Source organism: Camelus ferus, chromosome 5 (genome assembly GCF_009834535.1).
Source record: "Camelus ferus isolate YT-003-E chromosome 5, BCGSAC_Cfer_1.0, whole genome shotgun sequence".
Taxonomy (NCBI): Eukaryota; Metazoa; Chordata; class Mammalia; order Artiodactyla; family Camelidae; genus Camelus; species Camelus ferus.
Window position 1 is genome coordinate 36,065,747 of NC_045700.1, and position 27,821 is coordinate 36,093,567.

Genomic DNA, 27,821 nt, shown 5'->3' on the forward strand with positions numbered 1-27,821 from the left:
CTTAGATTTATTTATGTCCCAGCGAGTTAAGAGCTTCAGTACACCGTTTTTTACACCAAACTGACTGCCAATTTGATGAACCTCTCTGCCCTCAGCAGGAGTGCACTGTCTTTGATTAATGAGTGCATGCTTGTGGAAAAGTGTTAAGAGAAGAAAACAGAGGAAAAACACACAAATATGTCTACACATAGCTGATGTACCAATGCAATAATTATCTGCAAACCAAATGCTCCTTTTTCCTTACATACACATATACACAGTAAAGGTACCGATCTACATATTACCTTATTATAATATCTAACACTTAAGTTTTATTTGAAAGGCATTAAAGAATCAAAGTATAAGTCAAATTTCATAAATTATAAAAACTATTTTAAAGCATTAATTTGATTTTAAAAAAACAAATTAAAAACACCCTATCTTACACAGTAAATTTTTAAACACGTGTGATAAAAAATGTATTTTCACCTCATAATCTTATAAAAGCTATTCATTTAAAAAGCTCAATGTTTAACTTAGAAATATCAGGTCTCTTAAATATTTTACATCTCCAACTATATTATGACTTGCCACAAATCACATACCATTCAAAACAGATTTAAAAGTCATGTACATTCATTTTAGTTTAAGTTCCATATGTAACTGTAAATTAATTAGACATATTTATTGCCCATAATTTCAAAGTTAATAGGATCAACAGAAAAATTTATGAATGAAAGGTTAAACTTTTTATGACTCTTCTGTTTAGAACTGCTTTCCTTTGAAAAACCCAATTCCTACTTAAATTAAAAATTCCGACTTAAATTATGAGATGGTTATTTGCACTACAATTAAAATTATGTCATCTCTAAAAATGAGCTAAGCATTAAGATTCCTTTTAAAAAAGTTTACAGTTAATATACAACTCAATTTACCATTTAGTTTATATGAACATTGCCATGACACAAATATTTTATTAGTAAATGTATTTCTCAAAAATTTAATCATGATAACAGAACAGTTTTCTTTTTAAGGAATTGTATGGTGATTACATTAAAGTTATATAAAAGCATTATTATCTGAATATAAATTTTAGCTTTAGTCTCAGTACTATAAAATCTATTTTAAAGAAAAGCATCCCTATAAACCTAATGATTTTAGGAAATCATAATTCTAGAATCATTCAGCAGTATATTATGTTTAAATTTGTTTACATTATGTAAGTTCTTTTAATGGGATTTAACTCAGCAAATTATTCTAATCATCAATTTCACATTTTGAGAATTTCTTTTAAAGACACTACTTTAAACGTTATGCATTTTGTGCTTTTTGAAAAATTGTTAGTGTACTTAAATATTTAAAAATTAAAAATCAATAAATACTGGAACTAGAAAATATCCCTTAACATAGTGATAAGCTACATTTTATCCTCAAACTCATTGTCCTAAAGTTTTCTTGAAGAAATTTTTAGAAATGTGGTTTTTTTCTGTTGAGATTATCACTCTTTATTCTCCCTCTTTCCTATCTCATCTCCCACACACACACAAAAAAGGCAAATAATTACAAAAAGTAGAAAACACTTAGGTACCAATGGGATATCTGACACCATTTTAGTACCACAGTTTGATAGCTGAAACTATCAATAAAAGTTATCACTATAATAAAAATAAAATTTCAAATTTAAAAATCATTATATGACTACTAGCCAATTATTTAATGATACTTTCACCTCCTTATAAAGAAAAGTAAATCCTAAACAGCCATTTTCCTCAATAATTCTCTTCTCTTCTGATTATCTTCTGGAACAAAAGTTCAAAGAAATGTTTAATCAAACAAAATCAACATTTATTAAATAAAGCACAATCGTTTTAAAACCTCATGATATAAAATATTTAACTTTATATAAATCAAAAACTTCTACAATACCGCCATAAGTAATTTAATTAATCCCTCAGAACATCAAGTTTATTAAAAATAATTAAACCTTGATGAAACAATTTCATCTAGGGGTCAAAATCCCCACATTACTTTGTGCTAAATCATATCTTCTTTTGGTAGCTCTATCTAAGGACTAGGTCAAAAACTCAGAAACTACAACTTAAAATCTCTCTGAGAAATCTTTAAACCTAAAAGTAATCAAGTTCTAACACATACTTTCACTAATTCAAGGAAATAAGACTGAAAACATGAACTTTCATGCAACTGTGATATCCTATATCTTGTATGATAACACAAAAGTAGCAACAAAGACATTAACAATTGAAGTTCAAGCTAGGAGTGACTGTTCTGTTTCAATTCAATGACACCACTAATGGCTTTTTAGCAGCTCCATGAAATCAACCAGCTGTCAAGTTGATGCATCAGAAGGAACAGTTATGCACTCCCATAAGAAAAAGCAACACATCAGGATGTTTGGCAAAACATCTGCTCCTTTACACTGCAGTTCTATAATAAACATGCAAACAAAGAAATGGGAGAAAGGGCAACAGAATTAACATTCCAAGGTTTCCATTACAGTCTCATATGCATTTTAAAATAAATGGCTTATAAAATAAAAACAAATTTCTGCCTAGTTGAATACTTTAACTTATTTTAAATCTTTTGAAAATGCTAAATATAATCACCCAAATTCTTCTAGAAAGGCAAAACCTACATACAAATCTTTCCATTTTGAAAACTGAAAGATTTCAAACAAAACTAGTCACCAAGCAAAACCTTACCATTACGTTATGAACAAAACTGAAAAATTAATACTAAAATATATCCTTCCTGAATTAATATGTATTTAGTAACTCATGACAACAGTATTCTAATAAATGCATTTCCAAGACAGATAGTCTAAAAATATTTTTCAGTAGTGTTTGAAAGAGTAAATGCAGCTAAAATTCAGCCCTAGTTTAATATATAACAGTAAATACACTATTCTCTGCATTTCAAAATATGTATCTACTTCTACTTCTCTCCAAAGCATTATATGAATACAAAAATATTAAGTTCTCATAAATAACTTCTAGTTTTTAAAGCATACAATTTGATTTCCTAAAAAAAAAAAATAAACTCTTGTCATTATGGGCTTAAAGTAATTTTACATTCAACCATTCATTTCGAACATTTGTAAGATCTTTTTTCTACTTGAAACTTACAAGTACCTCAGTGTGTCTAAATTATTGATTATGCAGCACAGTGACAATATGTACAGTGTTTACAATAGGTGTGAGACATCAAATGTACTTAACTACCATTTTCTTAAACTGCTTATCCTCTGTTGCTTGCCATTTATAATCTGCCAAATCTTCTAGTCCTTTGTTGCATGTATAATTTAAAACCATCTGTTCTATGTGCTTTTAACTATTTAAACATTTTTTACCTACCTACAATTCACATAAATGGCAGACATTCAATTCAGTCAAGCTTTCTATATAGCGTTTTACATCAAGCAAATTCCTAAACAAATAGCATAGCAGGTAACACCAAAGAAGAGTGCTATAGATATAAAAACATACCACATAACAACGTAAGTTTTTATGTGTTAGACAAACCTTTTCAATGTACTCAGAATTGTTTCTATTAGCTTTTTTTTTTAACTTAATTGTAGTCAATGTTTTTCCCCAACCCAGAAGACAAAGAGAATGCAAATTAAATACAGACAGTTTCATGTCCTTGTTAGAAGTAAACATGCTGACTGAAAATGACTACAGGAGACAGAATTCCAGTTTTCCATTCAATTTACAGTGCCTCTTAGTCATATACCAGCCAGTGTATCATTAAGTTTTGTCACGTGACCAACCAAACTTTAGTGAGGTGAAGAACTATTTTAGACAAGCATATTAAAACACGTTTTTCGTTTATCTTTTTATAATGGCAGACAAAGAGCGTGTAGCTTGATGTTATAAAATATATTTTAAAATCAATTCTGCCTTTTGAATACTAACTACATTTTTACCAATCGTTTTACTTAGTATCTGCTACTAAATTTTTAAAGTATCCAGCATCTCCAATATTTTCAATAGTTACATCTTTTCAAAATGTAAAGAAATATGTTAAAAAAAAACATTTAATTACAAAAGGGGATCTAGGTCATCTAAAATAAGTATACGTAAATATTAACCAAGCTGATTAAAGAAAAATCCACAGAAGAAAGTGGAGTAAGTAAGAAAGGACATACGCTGACTAAAAATATTTGAATCCATTAAAGAATAAAAAAAACATGGAGACAAAAGCTAGGTGAATACTAAAGAACACTATAAAAGTTTACACCATTTTTTGCACATTATTTTCCACCTGTTACCAAAACATAAAATCTGCAGACACTGAGGCTTCATTTTGAGAGCAGAACACAAAAATAAGCAGCACAGCTTAATGTTAACCTGTAAGTTACATGGTACTTTACATGGTCCCTTAAAACAGGAAAAAAATTAAGCGAAAAACTTACTCCTGGGAAAATTCCTCGATAAAGTTTACATGACGTCACTGGGCCCCCTGAACATTCCCTAAACTTTGAGTCTTACCCAGACACACTTTTTGACTTTCTAAGGTTTCTTTTCATTCCTTAAAAAATAAAAAAAAGAGAGACTTGGGAATAAAAATTGCCCAAGATGGCGAAACGCTTGTTGTTTAGAGGGCAGGGGAAAAAATGGAGGATATTGTAATATACACAAAGGGATAAATTTCAACAACTCGGCCAAGGGCTGCAGCTGCTTCTCTCTTTATAAGGAAGCAACACACAAAAGATAAATACAGAGGGAGAGAAAAGAAGGGGAAATCTCCCAAACAGCAGGGCCAGCTCTGACTCTCCAAACACTTCCTTCGTTTCCTAAGTCTCAGTTCTGGGGTTCGTGGAACTACTTTAAGGGGAGAGGAGCCGCAAAAGGGAAGGGGGGGAGGGGGAGCGACGAGAAGATTAAAAGAGCGAAGAAGAGTTGAGAGCAGAAGGCAGCTCCCGGGGAAGGACTGCTAGGAGACAGACATTACTGTAGGAAAAGCTATGCTCCTCTAACCCTCTGTGTACTGAAAAAGACCTTCCCAGGTATCTGGATCTTTTCCCAGTCCCACCTGCCCCCACTCCCACGCCACCCCCCAGTTCACTTTCTGAAAACTCCAGAGCTCCAAGATACTCTGGGAGAGAGAGCAAAAGAGGCCCGAATTGCGGGTTGGGGGGGTGGGGGTAGGCGCAGCTAATCAGTCCTAGAGGGAAGAGGGGGCGGAGGCAAAAAAAAAGGGCAGCAGTAGGCGGACTGGGGGGTGGGGGGTATCTTGAAACTACCCCGGCGGGGATGGGGGGAGCAGCGGATATTCCCGGGTAGGAACCTCGATCGCAGGAGTGCCAGAGGTTGTATTTTGAGAAGCCAAACTGTTGGCGGCGACCTGAGCGCTGGAAACCGAAGGGAGGAAGAAGGAGACGCGAAGCCGGGGCGGCCGAGCAGGGCGGCCGGCACAAAGGAGACGGACTCGAGGCGGCAGCGTCCGCCCGCGCCGAGGGAGGCACGGCCCGCGGCCCTGCTAGACCGAAGTCCCGCACTGGCAGCTAGGAATAAAGTTTACATTCTCCTGAGACCGCACACCCCACCTCCCACCCAGGACCGCACATCTCCGCGTCTTCCTCCCCTAAACTGCACTCGGGACCCCGAGCACCACCCCAGCCTTCCAGCCAGCACAACAAAGAGACACACGGACCGGCGAGGGTAAACAGCCGCGGCAGGGCGAGCAGGGCGGGCAGGGCGAGCGCCTCGAGATAAGCAACTCCGGAGTATTCCCCGCTCGCAAGAGCGTAGTTTCTCCTTTTCTGTTTCAACCGGCTTTACAACATTTGGAATATTCATCCTCACCCGCACCCCTCATACCCGAGGATTTTAAACTCACCTTTACTTTCGAACTGAGAGTTGCAGTGGATGCGATTTTTGTCTTTCCCAGATGGTTGAAGGTTATGATTTTTGTTTTTGGAAACCCCACCGCCTCCTTATTTCTGTTATTATTTTTGCAATAAAAGTATAAAGAGAGTTGGAGTGGAGGTGAGATTTGTGATCGGGAAAGCCCTGGACTCCCTCCTTCTCCGTCTTCCGCCTCTCTCTCTCTGATTAGTTCCTATCCAGGAGCAGATTGAAGCAGGAGATGATTCTTCTCAAGGTTTGTTCAGCAGCTTCACTTCTAGGCGAAGGCTTCATGAACCAAGTGACGTCAACCAACAAGGCTTCTCTCTCTCTCCTCTCTCTAACAATGAAAGTTGCTGTTAACAAGGGAAAAAAGAGAGAATTGTTTATACCATTTCAGTTCCAATAATAAATGACCTATCAGCTCCTAAAGTAGCCAAGGGAGGGAGGGGGTTGCTTCTTCCTCCTAAGAATACTGTAGCTTTGAGTTTGCACCGTTCCTTGTCCCAGGAAAAAGTTAAGGAACTCAAATGTTTTGTTTTGCTTTTAAAGTAGAGAAGACAGAAAATAGGATTGAAACCGTAATTTTAAAAAAAAGTACACTGGCGGATAGGGAGCATAGATTAACCATTTACACCTGAACTTTTTTTTGTCCGTAAACTCAAAATTCGGCTGAAGTCTAAAAGCCAACTAATTTAATATGCCAAGAATTCGTGGATGTTTGGAACTCAAAATAAAAAGCAGGACGCAAAATGGTCCGGGGATTAAGACGCTACTACCCTAACACGGGCAAGTTTTGTTGGCTGTAATGTTTATGCATTTTGTTAAAATTTAAATAAAACATTAAAATAGTAAATCATTTTAAAGTTGTAAGTTAAAACTGTAAAAGGTAACCTCATTAGTACCCCCCACCCCAATTTCTGAGATGGCAAAAAAAGGAGGATAACTAATTGTAGGAATTAGAAGACTTTAAAAAAACCAAGTTAAGGCTGGGTAACCCATTGCTCCATCTTTAAACTACACAGGAGGTATGTTATTTGTCTACCGGCAGAATCTCTTCCAACTCTGTTTTTCACCCTTCCATATTCCCCCACCAATTTCAACATCCTGAAACCAATAAAGTTAAACTAAAGGTGAAGTACACCTCATTCCCTCCTACAGCACACCACCCCTTAGGCTCCTTAAAAATGATTTTTTTAAGGCCTTAATCTCGGTAATGCTTTATTACCAAAGAAGATATATAATTAAAATTTTTTCATTGAGGTAGTATGTTCCCCCTGCAACACATTAAAGTCTCAAAAGTTCGTATGATTTAAAATTGCATAATTTAATTTTCAGGATGAAGATCAAGTGAAAGGCAAGCTGTAGAAGAATAATTTGACCATATATGTATATTTTGTACATGCATGTGTGGATAAATGTATCTTAAAAGATGCTATTGTTTTATGTTTCCTCTTCAGCCACTGGCTGTGATTTTAATTGTGCTGGAGGATCTTCATTAGTATTAACACATGGGGAGATTTCACAAAGCTGCTTCATTAGGAAAAAAAAAAGCTTGGCAGACTAGGTCTTTTTGCATGCGCTGAGAATGTCAGCCTTACCTCGGTCATTTGTAACATAATAAGTGCAAGTACAATGATTGCAATGCAGGAGCACTGGGGGAAGGGCAGAAATACTGCCTGTCTAATAGGGATATCTGAAAAGAAGGCTGCTCATTACATAGTAAAATGTATGCTAAAAATTAGTGAAGATGATGTCTCAGGAGACTGATGCTAAATAAATTAATGTGCTGATATGTTTTTAATTATTATTTTTGTAGTAGTTTATTTCATTCTCAGGAATCACATTGAGCAGCAAAGCTGTGCTAGCACTTATTGATTTTTTTCCCTGCCACATTCCCGGAATACAGATTTTAATCATTTCACTACACCACACTCAGTAATTTCATTAAAAACTGGAACCTTCCATCCCCAGAAAAGCATTTAATTTCAATGACATACAATTTCTCTCTTAGCAGAAAACTGTCTCTACAGTAAAAGCTGGCCTAAGGTTCAAATGCATAATTTAATCCTGAGTTTTCCATGCTCTGCATTCCTTTGAAGCTATAATTTGAGTAACTACCTAATAACTGTAATAAGGACAATAATTTCCTTATAATATATTATTAACTCATTTTTAATTAGCTCAGAGGCCAAGCTCTGTACATGTATGACTGGGTGAACAGTTCCACAATATCAAAATTTACTATTAATGTTCCAGAAGAAAAATATAGATTACAATGTAAGTATGGAAAACTAGCATTTGGATATTACTTTAGAATAGTAACATGCAAAAAATTTCATGCATTTTTATATAATAGTGGTCATTACTCAAAACAGTATTTTAAAATACTTAGATGTAAACAAGGCAGCTCACTGGTATTTTTATATATAAAGTATTTTAATATTAATATTTCAACAAGCCATTTCTGGCATTTTGCCTAATCACTAGCATTACTGTTGAAAATAATCAATTTTGAAAGGATGAAAAAAAAGGCCTAGATTCAAGTTGTCTCAATTTTCATAAAGAATTCCCTTAAAACATTTCTCTTGAAATAAAGTGGCACACTGGAATAAATTGAATAACTAAGGATATATCTTTTACTTAAATATTTTAAACAATATACTGCAAAGCATGGTTCAATTTTTGGTTCCAATAATATTTTGAAATAATATGCATTTGACGATGCCACATGGGTTTCCCAAACAAGTTTCATAAAAATATGTAATTTACATTACTTAGTTTTTAGGAAAAAAAAAACCTGTGGGGAAAACTATTTGACATAATAAAACTCATTTAGTAATTTAAATTTGGCATATGTGCCTAATCAATAGAAAAGTGATACGTAGATAATGAAAGTGATTAACTTATATAAAAATTCACATTAAAAATTCCTATCATTCCCCTAGGTGATTTTAGAACCAAAGTTCAAAAAAAAATTTAAAGACTGTGTGTGTGTGTATAATTTTAAATTGGAGTCATAATAACACAAAGTTGTCTTTTCCTTGGTTGAATGATGAAGTAACATAACAAACTAAGACTTTGTGTCATCAAAAGTTGGAATAAAGGATAAAAGTGGTAATAATAAAGAACTTGATTTTGGTGTCTTTAAAATATTTAAGAACTATATTATCATCAAAGGCTCTTCATACAGTTTGGAAAACATTTTTGCAACATTCTCACAGGTGAAAACCGCTGAATGGAAATTATTAAAATAGTTGACAAATGAAAAACTCACACAGATGATACCTAAAATTCATAAAATGAATTTATGTATTTCAATAAAAAAATAAAAGCTTCAATTTTTATATTAAAATATCTTTAAAATAATTTGGTTTTATTTGGCAATAATTAATTATCCAATTTATACTTTTAAAAATGATTTTTTAAAATAGTGATATACTAAAAATTTTAAACTGGATTACTCCAGTATTTGATACACACTTACTAAGAATTTGAACTTAAATTATTTTTTAATATGGTTCTTTCCCTTTTTTTCATGTTATCACACTTGATTGTTTTAGAGATGACAACATAGTCATAGAGTTGAGGGGGAAAAAAAGAGAAAACAATTACAAGTTATAAATAACTTGTATCCCATAGCACCTAGTCTTCTGCTTAAGATTATCATCTAAATTAGTACTTGATCATGTACAGAACTGTAAAAGAATTTAATGATCGAACAGATCTTTTCCAATATTACTGTTAATTATTTCTGAAATTCTGTATGTTATATACCTATTCCATAAACTAACTATTCCACCACTATAGACTATATTTTTGCACTTTCCTCCATCAAGCATAATCTATTTTTAAGACCAAGACAGAACTTTTTAAATAGGTAGATATAAAGATGGACAAGTATCTAATTTACCACTATAGGTATTGTACATGGACCTTCAAAGAGTAAGAAATTACCATGTACAGAGAACAAAGTCTAGGCTGACTACAAAAAGCCAAACGAATGAGAGAACTTAATAGTAGAACAAGCTGGCCACTGTCATGTCTTGTTTCTGTTTCAATCGGTACAGACTAATGAAGCTTTATTTGTTTTCATTCACTGAACAAACATTTGAGTGCTTGCTATATACTATGCACTCTGCTAGAGGCTGGAAAAACATGAAAAGCTCACGTTCTGGTTGATGTTGAAAGTGTGAAATTCCTGGGAGATTAGAGACTTACAAAAATCACATTATAAAAATACAAATAATAAAGTTTTGCGAGAATAAAGAGGATGGGGCAACTAATTCTGACTGGGAGTCTGTAAAAAGCTTTATCAAAGAAAAGCCATTTGAACTGCATCTCAAATGCTGAGAGCTTACCAGGCAAAGAAGTAGGGGGAGGGCGGTGCAGATTCTAAGTGAAAGAAACCTTAAGTTTAAATACAAAGAGCTACTAGGTCTGATGTCCATCCACTAACGAGAAATTCAGTGCAACTGGAATATTCAGTGTGAGGTATGGAGTAACAGGGACAGAGGAGGAAAAGAAGACTAGGACCTGAAAATGAAAGGACTAATGTACCATGGTTGAATTCATCCTGAGAGCCAACAACGGTCAGCTAAGAAGTGACATGATCAACCTTATTTTTAGGGAAAAATAACTGTATAGGTAAAAGACTGCAGTATGAAGAAACGGCTTAACAGCCTATGAGAAAAATGGTTTAAAAAAAATAGTGGTATTAGAGGTTTAAAGCTAGATATTTTTCAGGTAAAATGTGGATTTGGTGATGAACTGAAAACAGAAAGTTAAGGGAGAGGAAGGACTAAAGGAAAACCAGAGAAATTGCTGGCTTAGAGAACTAGGTAAATGCTGGAATAATTAAGTAAGGTCCAGAATACATAAGGGAAAACAAACTATAAAGTAGTCTGGAATTAGAACTTGAATTTATGCTTTATAGTCATTTTTAAATGGGATTATTATAATTAACTGGAGAGCTTTTTAAAATTTACATACCCAGGTCAAATATGTAGAGGTAGGCTAGGTCTGGGGTAGGGGCCAAGTATTTATTTTCTCTTTTAAAAACTCTGACCATGCTTCTGATAAAACACTGCTGATTAAGAACACTATTACAAGCACAAGTTGATTATAAATTCATTTGGAATAAAAAACAAGAAAAACCCAGAAAACCCTGAAATAGAAGACCTTTGGGAGTAGGTGGAGGGTATCATATCAGATACTAAAATATGCTATGAAGCCTTTATAACTTAGCAGTTGGCATTGGCACGTGAAAAAAAAAAAAAGACCAATAAACAATAGAGAATTGAGAAATTGACCCAAGTGCATATGGAAATTTAACCTAGATAAAAGATACTTCTCAAAACAGTGAAGACAAGATGAACTTTTTCATAAGTGGTGTTGGAATAACTGGGTAGTCATAAGGAAAAACATGAATTTGGATTTATTCCAAGAATAAGTTTCAAAAAGATCAGATATTTAAATATAAAAATTTGAACCACACCACACAAGTACTGGGAAAAATTTGGGGTCAATTCCTCTATAATTGGAGAATAGGGAAAATGTTCCTAGCAATGGTCAAAACTAGATGCAATAAAGTAAAATATCAGTAAATATCAATACATAAAAAGGTTTTGTATGGCCAAAAAAAATACTGCAAATAAGTAAAACGACAAATGAAAAACTGTGAAAAGAATCTGTAACTTACATAAGAGACACTTTAATAACCTACATATAAAGAGTATCTAAAAATGAATAAACAACACCACCCTGATAGAAAATGGCAAGATATATGAACAGACATTTCACAGAAAAAGAAATGCAAATGTCCCTTAAATAGAATTATTCTCAACCTTGTTCATAAGAGAAATGCAAATTAAGAATCACTGAGATACTATGTCTCACCCAACAAATTGGCAAAAATCCAAAAGTTTCACAACACAGCCTGTTAGAGAGGCAGTTGTGGGGAAAAGGAATACTCTCAAATATTGCTTGTTAGAGTGAAAAATAGAAAAACCCCAACAAGAGAGAATTTGATGGTATATAGCAAAGTTAAATATGCATTTATTTTTTTGACTAGCAAATCCCACTTCCAAGAATCTGACCAACACTGATAAAAAAAATAAAATAGGTGTATAAGAAGTTATTCATTGAAGCATTGTTTCTTATAGCAAAAGTCTGTGTGAAAATTAATAAAGAAAAACCTCACTAAAATGGAGTCCGAAGGCCAAATGAGGGAGCTCTCACCCGTGTATCAATCAAGGTCCGTACAGATCCAACAGGAATCTGTTGGAAAGAGGCATACGGTGCACCTTCAACTGGAAATGACACTAGTTTACTACCAATGCCAGCAGGAGGAAGAAAGATCTCTTCCTTGCCTGGCAACACCTCAGCTAAGGGGAGACTGTCACAATTCAGCCACTTAAGAGCATTATAGTATGAACTTCCAGTTTCCTCCAACGGACTTTTTGTTTTTCAAAGCCTCTTCCTACTTCCTCTTCTCCTTTATAAAAGAGCTGTTTTTCCTTTTCTTTATCGGACTTGCATGTGGTTCGCATAGTTGCATGTCCTGAATTGCAAGTCTTTCGCTGCTCCCAAATAAACAAATTTTGCTGGTAAAATAATTGGTTGTTTATTGTTTTAGGTTAACATCTGGAAATAACCTAATGTCCATCATGGGGAAATGGTTGAATTGTGGTACACACATACAGTGGAGTACTATGCAATTTTTAAAAAGGAATGAGGAATGTATGTAGTAAAAAGTAATTCAGTCAACTTGAGTGTATACTGCTAAGTAAAAAAAACCAAGGTGGAGAAAACATCTGTCGTATGCTACCATTCACCTATATATTTACCTCATTTTAAAATTATTTTTTAAATTAAAAAAATTTTTTTTGTAGGGGGTAGGTAATTAGGTTTATTTATTTAGTTAGTTTTTCAATGAAGATGCTAAGGATTGACCAGGACCTCATGCATGCTTAGCATGCGCTCTACGCCCTGAGCTATACCCTCTGTCCTCACTTTTTTTTAAATAAAAGGAAGTCAAAAACTTAAAACACACAGTTACCTGTAAAAAGGAAGGGAAGTAGGGTAGTAAAGATAGAATAGGAGGAAATTTTCTCATAAAACTTGTTTTATAGATGTGATTTTGGAACCATATAAAATAAATTACATAATTATAAAACAAAAACACATTAAATTTTAAAAGCAATCCCATCAAAATGAAATAGATGAACTTAACTGTATATGGAGTAAGTGGCATAACCATACAGCAAAGAATATTCTAGGTAACTTTAAACACAGTAATTTTTTAAAACCACATACAAACACAATTTAACAGTATATTCCTCATAGGATTTAAACTAAGAAAATGAACTTTAAAGCAGCAACAACAAAATAGGAACTTATATTGTTATCACTAACCATAGTTTTGTGGTATTAATTGGCAATGCTATTGTCATATTACATGTATAGTCTGAGAAGAAGTAAATGGATCATTAAGTTGATGTTTTTGGTGTGGGACAAAAAAGAAACAGATGTAAAATCAATGAGTTTTTTACATAAAAATTCTGTGATCATGAATTTGAACTGGATGTGTTAGAATGCCACTCATTACACATTTTATATTTAAAAATAGACATTTCTTAGTTCTGCCCACTGTAAATGCCTAAAAACGGTGACCACTATAGTAGCAACAAGCACACACTTATGTATCCAGTTATGGTCACTAAACACCATTTGCCCCGAAATGAATTCCTTGAATAAAAGGCTGAGTCTAGACTTGGTATAGGAAATGTCCAAGGTAAGTCTAGAATACCCTATCATGCCATTAAGAAAGAAAACTATGAAAGATTATTGGGGTCATGTAAAAAGGACTTGAGAGTCAATTTGAAGAAGCCAATTTGAAGTGGCTCCTACTGGCCACAGATGAGACAATTTGAACTTGTTAAGAATAATTTCAATGGACTAAAACATAACAAATATATCTTAATATATGAGTTCATAATGATACTTAAAACCAAAACTATTGTTCACCTTTGAAGAATGCTAGAGAACCAACTCATTATTTTGAAAACTGGTAAATAAAGAAAACAAATTAAGACTTTATTTGATATTTCCTATCAAATGTACCTTAGAAAACCTAATTTGAAATTGTGTTTATATGTTTGTACGTATGTGTATTGTATGTATATATGTATACATACGTACATATGTGTGTGTGTACATATATATCTTTTTTTAAAGTTTTAAAATGTTATTGGTCTATACTAACAGTTATTGTGATCAAGCACACAATTTACCTGTGAGTTTCAAGACAGAAAAAATACGAGGAAATATGACACTATTCTTATCTGGTAAGAAAGTAATCAATTTATTAAGACAAACTTAAAAGATTGGAGTAATATCAAAGTTTTGAAGCACTCTTATAGGCAATGTGTAGACATCATTTGTATGGTCTTTCTCATAGCAATCCCCATAAAAGTCAAGGGCATAATAATGAATATAATTAAGTTGATTGAATTAACTCAATTAACAAAATGTTGCTCACCCAAGTCAGTCACATAAGGCTGTGCAGATTATGCATGGGACTGTTCTGGGGGCAGCAATGTACTGAATCCTACTCATACAAGCACATGGCAGTCAGAAGTTAAATTTTCAGGAATTTTGAAAGCTGGTTGCTAAACACAGCTACTCCCAAAAATAAGTATTTTCAAACTTAAATTGTATTAAAAACAAATAAATACCCACAACATATCATTTCTTACTTTATTATGGTTTACTATCATCAATGTCCTTGAGGTTATTAATGTCCATTGCAGTATGCAGAAGAAATTGTATAGTAGTGTGCCCATCTCTCCCCCAACTCTATTATCAGTGATACCACATTGGGAACTTGAAATAGATCACAGTGGGAATGTTAACAACACTACCAATCAGGGCATAAACAATATTTTGTTGATAGTCTAGACTTAAGAAAGTAATGGAAAAAATGTTAAACTAAATTTAAAGCGTTACATTGAAATAGCACAAAAATAGGAAAACAATAACCTTCTAATATTTTAAAACTATCAACAAGTTAGTGAGAAGTCACATCATTGATAAAAAGTAAGGTCATTTCATTTTCATCTTACTCTTTTACTTAGGCAAAAAAATCAATGACTATGTATGTTGGAACTACATTCTTCGACAATTGCACAACCATAGGTTGACTACAGATAGGGCTACAGAAGAAGAGTTGGTATAAAAAAAAAAAAAATCAACCAAAACATTCTATAAGAATCAATTGCCTATATGGATTTTACAATACAGTATTGTATATGTTATTATTTGTAAATTGTATTCATTTTTATTCCCAGAAAAATTTACCAGCATACCTCTGTTGGGGAGGGCCACCAATCACCAGCCTTTGAGGAATGCACTGTCCAAATGAGAGATGTAAATATCCCAAAATATCTGATATAATGTGATAAATACTCTAATAGAGGTAAAGGTATCCAAAGTGAAATGATTGCACATTAGAAGTGGTTATTTTTTCTCGGTGGAGATGGAGGAAAGAGAATACATATCCTAATTTGTGAAAGAGTCCATCTCATAGTAATTAAGTCTTCTTTGCATTAAAATTTGTCCTATTTGTCCTATATTATTTTTGGCATTAAACTTTGTAATAATTTAGTCCTGAGAGACATTTTTAAGTTCTTCAAGGTACTGAAACATGTCATTTGGTCACGTCCTCTGAAATCACAGAAATGGTCTTTTTTAGAGTCATGAAGAAATATTTTTATTTCATACTTGATTTCAAAAATTCATGACTACCTTCCCTTTTGACAGTCAGTATGTTTCAAGTTGGAAAACAAGAGGTTTGTATTCACTGCTCATTTATTTTCACAGCATTCTGAAGAATACACCCAAGGACCAACATTCAATCACAGGCACAATTTTCACCATTTCCTTTAAAAACTGAATCAAGATCAAAGTCTATATTGTTTATAGACAACTGTGCTCTGGAAATAATGGACTATGAGAAATAATATTCAAGTGTCAACTCTTAAACTAGCATAGTGATGTTGTTTCTTGTACTCTGCTTGTACTCTGTCAATACTGATTCCAACAAACCTCTTCCAGAAAATATTTTAGCCCCCTAGAAGAACCATAAACCAAATTTTAAAAATTTCCCCCTCTTTAAGCATGGATTTTCAATGATTAAAAAAATAAACCAAGAAGTTGTCCAGCACTTCTTCCTCATAAATAGTAAAACATTCATTCGTACTCTTCACATAGGTTTCATCCAACTGTAAGTCCAAGTATCTTTTAGCATGCACACGTTAAGAGTAGTTAGAGTAACTGTGCTTTCTTATTGTATATCATCGATAAGAGTCCAAAAGTATCACATTAAAGGAATTTTGCCAATAGTTGATTCTGAGTTCTTGCCAGACATAATATTTATTATTTTGCTAGTTTAATAAACTTGGCAACTGTGTGGTTTTATATCTGTTTTTGCTCTGAGAAGTGCAACATTAAATTAATACTTCCTTAGCTTTAGTGTCTTCACCTTTAGAGACAAAAATACTGGAAAGCATTATTTTGTGCTTATTCTGGGAAGCCTTTACTATTTTACCAGAATAGTTTACCAAAAAATGTCATTAGGTTTTGTTTAAAATACAGTCAGTGACTTTAAAATATCCTAGCCCAAGTGAATTAGTTACTTTTGTTAACTTCCCTCTCTCCCGATGTGTATTTATAACCTTTCTGTCTCCCATTCTTGACTGAAGAGAGGCTACTGGAGAGAGAGAGGGAGAGAGAAGGAGAGAGAGAGGGAGAGAGAAGAGAGAGAGAGAGAGAGAGAGAGAGAGAGAGAGAGAGAAATTATCCTGAGAGGCAAATCAAATGCTAGAAATCACCTGGAAACAATATAATTTGAATCTTTAAAAATGGCAAAAAAAAAAAAAAAAAAAAAAAGAACAAAAAAAGAACTGAGTTTTTTAGTATAGCCAAAGAATAGGAAGAGAGGGAGACAATTCAGCTGGAGTAGCTTTTATGTGTCTTTTGCTGCAGGAATTAGGTTCAGATCTTTGATGTTTTCTTGGTGGTTCACACTAACTACTCAGGGAGGGAACATATCTCATTCCTAAAAGGAGATAGCCCTTGGAATTTAGACCATTCCCTCAATTCAGGAATCCTGAAACCTCTGTATCTGCCAGGAAATCATCCCTAATCCTCATTTTTTTCACCTTTCAGTCATCTCTTCCCAGCAGCTTTTTCTCCTTTCATATAGTAAGAAAAAGAAGAACCTACGGAGACTCTATACATCTATTCCTCTACTATTTAATTGTATTAATGATGAATCTTAAGATTATCATTAGTTTTGACATTAAGATTTTGGGGAGTAAAATAAAATAAAAGGGGCTGGGCACCATGCTATGTTTTGGCAAATCTTCTGTTTCTTTCGTTGGCTATCATCTTTTGAAATATATGGCATGAGATTCTATCCTGTTTCTTATTTCTAGTTACTGCTGATGAATGTTTTGCTTTCTTTTTTTCTTCAGGTTCTGCTGTTCTTATCTTTTTTTTTAACTGTTGAAGACCATATCATTAGATAACAGAGGAGAGAAATTCTGTAGCTTCTTTCTACCATCTTTACACAGGAATCTCTTTTCTTAATTAGAAACATGTTAATTCAAAGCATGTTAATTATTTTTAGATGATAATGATGCACAATTAACAGCTTATAATCTAGAGGAATTTTTGCCTTTAAAGCCTAAAATCCTTTAATATATGCTTTAATTACTAGTCCATATCATGTATTTTCTTTCATTGTCATGTAATTGTTCCTAAACAATTGTTACTGAACACCTATTAAATTGTGATAGGTACTATTCTAGGTGCTAAAGGATGCAGCAGTGAAAAAAATAATCTGCCCTCATAGGACTTACTTTCTTGTGGAAAGAGACAGGCAATAAACACACAAGCAAATACATAGTGTGTATCAGAGTCAGCAACCTTTTTCTGTAAAGGGCCAAATAGTAAATGTTTTAGGCTTTATAGGCCACATGTCTCTGTTGCAACCACTCAACTTTGCCACTGTAGTGAAAAACTAGCCATAGGCAATATATAAAAAACTGGGCATAGCTGTGTTCCAAGAAAACTTTATGTACAAAAACAGGTGATAGCTAAGATTTAGCCTACTGGCTATAGTTCACACACTCTTGATATATATATACATACATATACATACATACATATATACACACACACACACATGATTGTGACAGATATTATGGAGAAAAGTAGGATAAGCAAGATAGATGTACAAGAATTTCTAGGAAAGGTGAAAAAGGGCCTCATTGATAAGGCATTTGAGTGAAGACTTTTAGAAAGCAAGGGAATTAGGCATATAGATATATGAGGGAAGAGCTTCCCAGGCAGAGGGAACAAGATTTACAAAGGTCCTGTGGCAGGAGCATGCTTAGTTTGTTCAACAAACAGTAAATAAGCTGATAAGGTCAAGAAGAAGAGCACCAAGAGATAAGGTCTGAAGAGTGTCATAGATGGTGCCATATTTTGCAGGACTTTTAAAGCCATTACATAAAGGCTTTGAATTTTTACCCTGAGTAGAAAACTGTTGTGTGGCTTTCAGCAAAGAAATGACATGGTATGACTTACTTTGAAAAAGTTCTCTCTGGTTTCAGTTTTAGAACAGACTGTAGTGAAACAACAATTAAAGTAAGACCATATAGGAGGTTGCTAAAAAATCCAAACTAAAGATGATCATATAAGCTTAGATCTGATGGTAGTGATTGAAGTGGTAGAAAGTGGTCAGATTCTTTATATATTTTGAAAGTAGAGGTAAAGGATCTGTTGATGGAATGGATATGTGCTATAAGAGAAAGATTTCAAGTAATAACCCCGTAGTTTCTGTTCTTAGGAACTAGAAGGCAAAAGTCAGTATTTATGTACATAGAGAGACTGAAAAAGAGCTACTTTGGGTGAAGGGGTTGGGGTTTGGTGCAAATCAATAGGTTTTTGGTATTTGTTAAACTGAAGATGCTAGCTAAATATCCAGATGGAGATGTCAAGCACAAAGATGGCTATATAATCTTGGAGTTCAGAGAAAGTTCCAGGCTGAAGATACAAATTTGGGAGTTACTTGCTTATAGTATTTAAAATATAAAATGATGAGATCATCAAAGAGTAACTGCAGGTAAACTAAGCCCTGTGATAGTGCAATGCTTAGAAGCTAGAGATATGAGGAAAAACCAGGAAAAGAAATTAAGGAGTGGCCAGTGAAATAAATGAAAAGCCAAGAACGATGTTCTAAAAATGGAGTTAAAAACATTTTCAAGAAGGACATAGTGATGAATTGTTTCAACTACCATTGATAAACTAAAGTAAAGTAAAGATTACAACTAACAATTGAATTTGCAAAACAGACATCACAGCTGTTTTATTGAAGTGTTAAGAGTTAAAAAAAATCACCTTTCAGTTAAGGAGTATGTCTTTATAAAGTTTTTTTCTATAGGGGTTTGGAAAATATATATTTTCTGAGCCTTTGAAAATCTGAGAATTTTTTATATTCTTTTTATACATGAAAGATAAATCAATTGAGCATAAAATTCTATCAGTGCATTTTTAATTACCTTAAAATCTTCCCTTACATCACTTAACTCCCTTTTTATCTAATCCTGAGATTTTTCTACTCTAATTTAGGTTTTCAACTTATCTTTTATCCAGATCATACTTATTCTCTCTCCTTATGACAGAAATTAAGTGTTTATAAAATGTTCTTCTAGTTAATTGTTTAATGACTACTTCCTAATTTTTTTCACTTTAATGAAGTGATGTCTACACCAATTTAGTGTTTGTCATAGGCTGTTGTATGGATTATTCCTTTGTGCACATCTAAATGATTTACAGCTTCACAGATTTATAGCTGGAAAGCAGGTTGATATATATATATATATATGGTACCTATATGTGTATATATTAGTGTGTGAGTGTGTATAGTTTATCATTCAATTCCCAGTATCAAATAGGTCTTCATAAAGTAGTGGAAATCTTTTAGGGATCAGTTGCAACCATGATCTCTTTATCAAACGGTTGTTCAGCCACACCGTTAGCATTTTCCTCAGAACAAGGTTTTCAGTTTTTGCAATATGGATAGGCTGAAATTTTTCCAAATCTCCAAATCTGGTTCCTTTTTGCTTAACAATTCTGTCTTCAACTCATCTCTCTCATCTCACATTTTACTATAAGCAATAAAGAGGGCTCAAGCCACACCTTTAATGCTTTGCTTAGAAATCTCCTGTGATAAGTATCCAAATTCATGACTCACAAGTTCTATCTTCCACAAAACACAAGAACACAATTCAGCCAAGTTCTCTGCCACTTTATAACAAAGACTGCCTTTCCTACAGTTTCCAATAACCTTGTCCTCATTTCCACCAGAGACCTCACCAGAATGATTTAATAATCATTTTTATATCAATGTTATGTTCATGATTATTTATGTATTCTCTAAGAAGATGGAATCCCTCCCCTCAACTCTTCTCTTTTTTTTTTGAGTGCTCACCTGATTTGCCTTTAGTACCCATATTTCTAGCATTTACTTCAAGACTATTCTAGCCTCTACACATTACTCAATTCTAAAGCCACTACCACATTTTTAGGTATTTGATACAGCAGCACCCTAAGCTTGGTATCAAAATCTGTATTAATCAGGGATTTCCAGAGAAATAGAACTAACAGGATATATATAGAAAGAGATTTATTATAAAGAATTGACTTAAGCAATTATGGAGGCTGAGAAATCCCATGATCCGCAGTTGGCAAGCTGAAGACCCAGGAAAGCTGATAGTGTAGTTCTAGACTGAGTTCAAAGGCCTGAGAACCAGGAAAGTCAATGGTATAAGGTTCAGTCCAAAAGCTGGCAGAATCAAGAGCCAAAGGTAGGAAGAGACTCCTATCCTAGCTCAGCAGTCAGGCAGGAGTTTCCTCCTATTCAAGGGAGGGTCAGCCTCTCTGTTCTATTTCAGGCCTTCAGTCGATTGGATCAGGGACACAGCACATGAAGGAGGCAATCTGCTTTACTTATGTTAATCTCATCCCCAAACACCCTCACAGATACACCCAGAACAATGTTTGACCAAATATCTGGGCACTCCATGGCCCTGTAAAGTTGACATAAAATTAACCATTAACAGTCACCCAATTTCCTCTTTTGATTAACCATTTTGGGAAAGTGTCATGAGAGTTGATTGTTGAGAGGCAAAGAGGCAAAACAACTACAAGCTTTGTTCTTTGTGCATGAACTGAGTATCAGAAGTGCAGTGAAAAATCATCAATAGACTGAAAAAATAACACACTTGCTCATTAATCATGATGTACATCTGTTATTTAATAGTGATTTGTGAGCTGAAGGGCTAGCAGCAAAGTCTGTAATTCATGCAATTATTCACAGTAAATATTCTGTGGTAAATTAAATATGAACCATGTTTTTAGGGATAGGTGTAATTTAGTTGAACATGCTGGCTGAAATTTCTGCATATTAGAACCATGCAAAGTGAGGACTCCTTGTAATTTGCATATGATAAATTGTACACATTAAAAGTTCACAATTAGATCGTTTTTGTCATATGTATATACATATGTGAAATTTCAACATAATCAAGATTATGAACATAATTGCTACCCTCAAAAATTTCCTCATGAGCCTTTATAATAACACCTTTCCAATTCTTCCATGTTACATTTTTCCATGTTGCCCAACTCTATGATCCAAGGCAACCACTGATTTGCTTTCAATCACGATGGATTAGTTCACATTTTCTAGAATTTTACATAAATTGAATCATATGGTATACATTATTTTTTGTTTGGCTTCTTCCATTCATATAACTAGTTTGAGAGTCATTGATTTTGTTGCATGTATCAATTGTTCATTCCCTTTTATTGCTAAGTTATAGTCCATTGTATGAATACCAGATTTTATTTATCTATTCATTTGATTGATACTTGGATTGTAAAAGCCACTTTTTGGCTATTACAAATAAATGCTGCTATGAATGTTCATGCACACAATTTTATGCAGATGTATACTACCACTTTTTTTTTTTTTACCACTTCAAGTATTTATCAAGGAATGGAATAGCTAAGTCATACATAGTAGGTATATTTAATTTTTTTAAAAATTGCTAAATTGTTTTCCAATTTCCATTTTACATTTCCACCAGCAGTGAATGAATATTCCGTATCTTCTACATTCTAGCCAAAGCTTAGGGTGGTCTGTCTTTTTAATTTCAGTCATTCTAACTGATGGTATCTGATTATGTGTCAATTCATACTTCCCTCTGACTAATGATGTTGAGTATTTTTTCATATGCTTATTTACCAAGCTTATATCTTCATTGGTAAAGTATCTGTTCAAATTGTTTGCCCATTTTTAATTAGGTTGTAAGTTTTCTCATTACTGAGTTTTAAGAGTTCTTTATAAATTCTGAATACAAGTCCTCTTACTAGATACATGATTTACAAATATTTTATCCCAGACTGGTACATCTTTTCATTCCCTTAAGAGTATATTTTCAAGAGTAGAGTTTATTTTTCATCTTGATGAAAACTGATTTATCAGATTTTAGTTTTACAGTTCTAGCTTTTGGAAATCTTTGAAAAATCATGAAGATTTTCTACTTTTCTTATGTTTTCTTCTACAAGTTTTTTTTTTTTTTTTTTTTTTTTTTACTTCTAGAAGTTTTATAGTTGATGTTTAATTTACATTTAGGACTATGATCCATTTTCAGTTAGTTTTTACATATCATGCAAAGCATGGATGAAAATCCACTTCTGGCATATAGATATCCAATTTTCCCAGCTCTATCTAATGAAAAGACTATCCTTTCTTGTACGGTTAACAAAAAATACTGCAAACCATATCAGTAAACAAAGAATGCTGAAGCCACCAAGTCATCAGCAGCTGCTGCCACCCCTCCCTGTGAAGACAAGCCTGCGGCCCAGCCTCTGCAGCCACTTACAACGGTGCACTCTGAGGGGACTCAGAATAATAAAAGACAAGATACTGGCCCTAGATAGCTAGATGCTTGTCAAAGGAATGAATTCAGTGAGCCCAAATGTTTGCTTCCTCCCATACATAGAAAAGCACTAAATTCTTTTAACTTGAGATGTCTTTTTTTCTTTAGATGACAAGTAATCTTTTATTGTTCCATCTACCAGATCTTTGTTGTAAAGCTCCTATATATTTTAGCTCCTCCCCTACCTCTTTGGAGCAATCCCTCAGAGCAATCTGAGTATCTGAGAGGCTGTCATCCCGGCTCGAGTCCTCCCACCAAATAAAACATAACTCTCAACTTTTAGGCTGCACATTTTTTCATCATTTTAACTAACAAATAAGTGATAATGCGACAGTACCTTTATCAAAAATCACTTCTCTTTCAGCTTTTGTATGTCTAGATAAGACTTCATGTTCACATTTGAAAGATTTTTGCTAGGTATAGAATTCTAGGTTAATAGTTTTTTTTTAAACTATTTTAAAGATGTTGGCCTATGTTCTTCTTTACATTGTTTCTGATGATAAATCTGCTTAAATTCTTACATCTGTTGCTCTGTACATCATGTCTCTCTTTTCCTTAAACTGCTTTCAAGAATTTCTCTTTATCACCTGTTTTGAACAATTTCACAACAACCTACCTTGTCATGTTTTAGATGTTTTTTATTACTGAAATATAATTCACTTGCCATAAAATTCACCCTTTTAAAGTGTGCAATTCCTTTTTGTAGTGTATTCACAAATTTATGCAGTCATCACTACTGTCTAGTTTCAAATTTTCATCACTTTAAAAATACATCCCATACCCATTAGCAATCACTATCAACTCCCCTCTTCCCCCCCTCTCCCAGTTCCTGGAAACCACCAATTAACTTTCTCTATGGATTTGCTTATTATGGATATTACATATAAATGGAACCAAACAGTATGTGGTCTTTTGTGCTTCTTTCACATAGCATAATGTTTTTAAGATTCACCTACACTGCAACATGTATCAGTACTTCATTCCATTTTATTGTTGAATAATATTTCATTGTATGGATATCCCACATTTTATTTTTCCATTCATCAATCCATTTGGATTGTTTCCACCTTTTGGCTATTATGAATAATACTGCTATAAATGTTCATATAAAGGTTTCTGCATGAGTGTACATTTTCAGTTCTCTTGGGTATATACCTAGGAGTGAAAAAGCTAAGTCATATGGCAACTAAGTTTAACTTTTTGAGGAACTGGCAAACTATTGTCCAGAGTGGCTGTAGTGTGTGTATTTCCACCAGCAATGTATATGGGTAATAATTTCCCCATATCCTCACCATCATTTGCTGTTCTTTGTCTTTTTCATTGTAAGGATCACTAGTGGGTGTAGAGTGAAAAGTGGTATCTCATTGTGGTTTGTTTACATTTCACCATGATTAATGATGTTGAGTGTGTAAGATGTCATTTTCAAGTAACTTCCTATACTACCTGTTGATGAAAAATTCTGTAAAAATTTTAACCAACAAATAAGTGATAAACATTTGACATTAGTAGTCTCAAAAATGTCATTTCTGTAAGATTTCTCCTATTAGACTATTTTTGAATTTTTTCAAGTGTGTACATAATCTCAACTGTGCACAGCTGAGACAAATATTCTATAATTCCTTTAAAAGAGTCTATAAAAGAGTTGGAAAGAATCATAGCTTACAGGTTTGTGTCACCTAATACCTCTCACCAAAACTTAATCTTAACTTGGCATCTTATAAATAAAAACCACTTGGAATTGAATTTTAAAATTAAAAGAGATCTTAAAGGAAACCTGGATCCCCTGACTTACAGGACCCATTTTGTAATTAGAAAGTTCAGTAACTTCCAAACTTTTCAGCTAATTAATGGCACAGTTATAACTAAAAGCTAAATATGCTGACCCCTATATTAGTGTTCCTTCTAATGGAATTCATTGACAAATAATCTCAAATAATATGAAAAATAGCATGAAATATTGTCAAGGGCAGTGGATTGGTAATCAGAATATCCGCCTGTATCTTGTTACATTTAGTTGTTCCTAGGAGAATCCTAATTTAACCTCTTGACCATATCTTCATTGAACAGGAAATTCTGCTAGATAATCTCTAATTAATTCTTCTACATCTAAAATTCTTTGGGAGTCAGTGGAGTATTAAAAAGCATGAGTAACTACACCTGGGAGTTAACCTCAAAAAAAAGAGTACAGAAACTTTAAATAATAAAGGCAAAACTTTAGGGGGATTTTCACTGTTGTAACAATAGGAATGGAATCTAAAGTATATTTCATGGTTTAAGAGTAGCACAGACTAACACAGATAGGAAGAGAACTCAACAACCACCACATGTTGTAATGTATTGATCAATAAAAAGAGGCATTTCCCAATTGTACAGAATGATATGCTGAGGAAGCCAGAATCAGAAGCCTGACAAAGGTTCCACCTTAGCTTCTGTTCTTTGTAATATCTTCAGAGACTACAACTGCCAGTAGGAAATACATAAAGAAACAGAGGCATAGGGTGGGAACATAAACAATTTTGCATACTTGGAGTGGAAAAAAGATGGAAAGCCAGACTTGAATTTAGCACATACATTCTAAGCATTGTAAACTGAGGTCTAACACTAACTTAGAAAACCCAAGACAAAAAACACAAGACAGGCCAACTAATAGATACAGGATAAATGTCAGTAGGTGTTTCAATCTGAGGTAGAAACTTGCCCTCAAAGTTAAAGGTTAGAGGGCTATTCGCTAGCAGTTGTTTTAAGAATTTATAGGGGTCCTTCTTTAATGCTGTGTATTGAAAAAATGCCAGATGGAGTTAGATGAGTATGCAGCAAACAAACAAATAAACAGAAAAAGAAAGAAAAAGGGTGGAGGGAGAAAGCTTTGAAAAGACATTGCAGCAAATGTAAAACATGTAGAATAGCATATATTCTGTAAGTATGTTTTTAATGTAACATTATAATTCTGATTAAATTATTAGATATTGTTTGAAGTTTTTTTAGTCATTGATTTAGAAGTTACAAAATGAATCTTTAACTTCTGACAATCTGTTTCAGATAAATACTGACTTAATTCTTTTTTTCAACTGCACATATACATTATATTGCATGTAAATACATATATACAGTATATTGCACTTTTTTTTAGTTTACATATGTGTACTGATCATTGTTCTAAGAACAGATTAGAGCTTTAGCTTTCTAAACTTAGTTATCAAAGGAATAAAGCCAACTACAAAATAAGAATCAACAGAATGCAGTAATCCAATCATAAAGGATAGTCGTATGTGCTTACACATATTCAAGACATTAATCATCTAAGTTATAAATAATAAGTAGTTCATTTGTGCCCTTATTATTATTATTTGTTAGATTCCTCATATAAATGATGTCATATGGCATTTTTCTTTCTCTTTCCAGCCCACTTTACTTAGAATGACAGTCATCAGATGCATCCATATTGCTGCAAATGGCATTATTTTATTTTATTTTATGGCTGAGTAGTGTTCCATTATACCTATGTACCACATCTTCTTTATCCAGTCATCTGTTGATGGACATTTGGGTTGTTTCCATGTCTTGGCTATTGTAAATAGTGCTGCTATGAACATTGGGGTGCATGTGTCTTTTTGAATTTTATTTTTCTCTGGACATATGCCCAGGAGTGGGATTACTGGTTTACATGGTAAGTCTATTTTCAGTATGTTAAGGAACCTCCATACTGTCCTCATAGTAGCTGCACCAATCTACACTCCCACCAAAAGTATAGGAGGGTTCCCTTTTCTCCACACTCTCTCCAGCATCTATCATTTGTAGATTTTTCAATGATGACTTTTCAGAATGATGGCCATTCTGGCTGGTGTGAGGTGGTATCTCACTGTGGTTTTGATCTGCATTTCTCTGACAATTCACAATGCTGAGCATTTTTTCATGTGCCTATTGGCCACTTGTATGCCTTCACTGAAGAACTGCTTGTTTATGTCTTCTGCCCATTTTTGGATTGGGTGGCTTCTTTCTTTGATATTAAGATGTATGAGTTGTTTGTGTATTTTGGAAATTAGTCCCTTGTCAATCACATCATTTGCAAGTATTTTCTCTTTCTGTAGGTTGTCTTTTCATTTTGTTGATGGTATCCTTAGCTGTGCAAAAGCTTTTAAATTTAATTAGATGCCATTTGTTTATTTTTGCTTTTCTTTCCATTACTCCAGGAGCTGGTTCAAAAAATACATTACTGTAATGTATGTCCACAAGTGTTCTGCCTACGTTTTCCTCTAGGAGTTTTATAGTATCTGGTCTTACATTTAGGTCTTTAATCCATTTTGAGTTTATTTTTGTACATGGTATTAGACAATGTTCTAATTTCAGTCTTTTACAGGTAGCAGTCCAGTTTTCCCAGCACCATTTATTGAAGAGACTGTCTTTTCTCCATTGTATATTCTTGACTCCTTTGTCATAGATTAATTGACCATACATGCGTGGGTTATTCTGGACTTTCTATCCTGTTCCATTGATCTGTGTGTCTGTTTTGGTGAAATACTGACTTAATTCTATTATAGAAAATTTGCTCCTATATGGTCCATTTCCACCACCCTCATTAGTACTATTAATTATATTACTTTCATATGTATTATATACCTAACAATAAAGTGCTATCATTATTGCTTTAAACACTTTTATTCTTTGAAGAAATAAGATGAGGGATAATATTATACAGTCTTTTGTTTTTACCCCCCCCCCCCCCACAATTTGTAGTGTTCTTCATTCTTTCATGTGGATGTGAGTTACCATCCAGTATCATTTCCATTTACCCTGAAGAATTTCATTAAATAATGCTTTGTAGTACAGGTCAGCTAAGCAATAAAATCTTAGTTTTTGTTTTCTTAGAAGGAGTGTTTTTCACTTTCATTACTGATGGATA

The 27,821-nt window shown here is 33.6% G+C and overlaps 1 protein-coding gene across 21 annotated transcripts in view; it reads right to left on the bottom strand.

The window, feature by feature from the left end:
* The window catches only part of BAZ2B (bromodomain adjacent to zinc finger domain 2B), a 290,588-nt gene that overhangs the window by 231,183 nt on the left and 31,584 nt on the right, over positions 1–27,821 (bottom strand). For 18 of the 21 annotated variants that reach the window (XM_032479527.1, XM_032479541.1, XM_032479540.1 and 15 more), the window contains exon 1: positions 5,839–6,368. The gene's annotated coding sequence lies outside the window, so the exon portion shown is untranslated. Of the gene's footprint in view, positions 1–4,411; positions 5,128–5,838; positions 6,369–27,821 lie in introns of those variants that run through there. The other 3 variants (XM_032479524.1, XM_032479525.1, XM_032479528.1) reach the window with 2 other exon arrangements.